This window comes from Colobus angolensis, unplaced genomic scaffold (assembly GCF_000951035.1).
Source record: "Colobus angolensis palliatus isolate OR3802 unplaced genomic scaffold, Cang.pa_1.0 Scaffold91, whole genome shotgun sequence".
Lineage (NCBI taxonomy): Eukaryota > Metazoa > Chordata > Mammalia > Primates > Cercopithecidae > Colobus > Colobus angolensis.
This window is the reverse complement of record NW_012123043.1, coordinates 1,735,413-1,737,490: the sequence shown is the minus strand read 5'-3', so window position 1 is coordinate 1,737,490 and position 2,078 is coordinate 1,735,413.

The following is a 2,078-nucleotide window of genomic DNA, read 5'->3' as shown; positions in this document are numbered from 1 at the left end:
CGAAGACATCCAGGTAAAAATTGAAGAGTTTACTTATTTAAATAAAGTAATCCATTGAAAAAGCCTTAAGGGGTGACTTCACCTATCCTTCCACTACTCAACACATAGATATTAAAGAGCATGATATATTAATTTCAAAATTTCTAAATATCTGGCTTTTATTTAACTAGCACAAAATCAGAGACCTTAAAATAAACACAGAGGAACATTTTTAATTCAGAATTTTGATGTAGTACAAATATAATAATGCATTAACTAAAGCTATTGGAATCTCATTTTCACTGTAAACAATTTGTACATTTTTCAACAAGGAAAAATGTATTTGATGATGTAAATTAGTCAATCAAACTGGACTCGAAAAAAATTTTACTTCTTGTTGCCTAAATTATGGAAAATCATTTGCAGATGTCGCAATAGTCCGTTACGTATTTGAATAAACTTTTAGCTTGAAAGAAATTGAAAATCACTTAACTAATACATCTATGCATGTATATTCACTGAACCATTATTTGTTTTCTCAAGTATGGTAAGCTCAGTTGATTATTGAAATAGTGTGGAGCTAGATCAGTAGAAAGATATATATATATATATATCTCCTGAAATAAAACCCACAAGTAAAACTTAGTATCTTGTTACCTGAAACAGTAGCTCCATTTAGCTAGAGATTATTTTGTATGAAGCCTGGGTGTTAATACGTGAATGACTGAAAATATGTCAGCCACACCCAAATGTAAAATTCTGCATACAGAAGAGAGAGTAGGGGGGAAATCCTGTTAACATCAGTTTCCTTGTCTGTTAATGAGAATCATACAGAATCTGCCTCTTGTGGTTGTTCTGAGCAATAGTAAGTTATCAGATACAAAGTCCTTAATACTTTATATCTCAGTTCAATAACTCTCAACCATCATTTTTGTGAATGATATTTCCATTTCTGTTCTATCAGTCTTAAGTGTTAGAAATCAATTTAGATATATAATCCATTATCTATAAAGTATAAATATATAGAGAGAGTGTATATAAGTCCACACATCATTTACAGATAATGAATCCAGCACCTCATGAAAATCCAGTGAGACTTTCATGGAAATTATAACTATACTCATGGATTCTTTTTGTTGTTGTTATTTTTTGTGTGTTTGGTTTTTTAAATGAAAATGTAATCTTTTTGTTAGGTCATGAGTTAACAATGGCAAATCTAGGATTAAAATCTTGATCTTTTTTGTTATTCATCATTATTTCCACTGTGTTAAGTGGTTACTTTTGATGACTGTTACCCTAAATCATTCAACTTTTATATTTTGTCAAGAGAATTTCTTGAAAATAAATGTTTTTTTCTTGTATATTTGTTTGAGTTCTTTGTAGGTTCTGGATATTAGCCCTTTGTCAGACGAGTAGATTGCAAAAATTTTCTCCCATTCTGTAGGTTGCCTGTTCACTCTGATGGTAGTTTCTTTTGCTGTGCAGAAGCTCTTTAGTTTAATGAGATCCCATTTGTCAATTTTGGCTTTTGCTGCCGTTGCTTTTGGTGTTTTAGACATGAAGTCCTTGCCCATGCCTATGTCCTGAATGGTACTACCTAGATTTTCTTCTAGGGTTTTTATGGTATTAGGTCTAACATTTAAGTCTCTAATCCATCTTGAATTAATCTTCGTATAAGGAGTAAGGAAAGGATCCAGTTTCAGCTTTCTACTTATGGCTAGCCAATTTTCCCAGCACCATTTATTAAATAGGGAATCCTTTCCCCATTTCTTGTTTCTCTCAGGTTTATCAAAGATCAGACGGCTGTAGATGTGTGATATTATTTCTGAGGACTCTGTTCTGTTCCATTGGTCTATAGCTCTGTTTTGGTACCAGTACCATGCTGTTTTGGTTACTGTAGCCTTGTAGTATAGTTTGAAGTCAGGTAGCGTGACGCCTCCAGCTTTGTCCTTTTGACTTAGGATTGTCTTGGCAATGCGGGCTCTTTTTTGGTTCCATATGAACTTTAAAGCAGTTTTTTCCAATTCTGTGAAGAAACACACTGGTAGCTTGATGGGGATGGCATTGAATCTATAGATAACCTTGGGCAGTATGGCCAT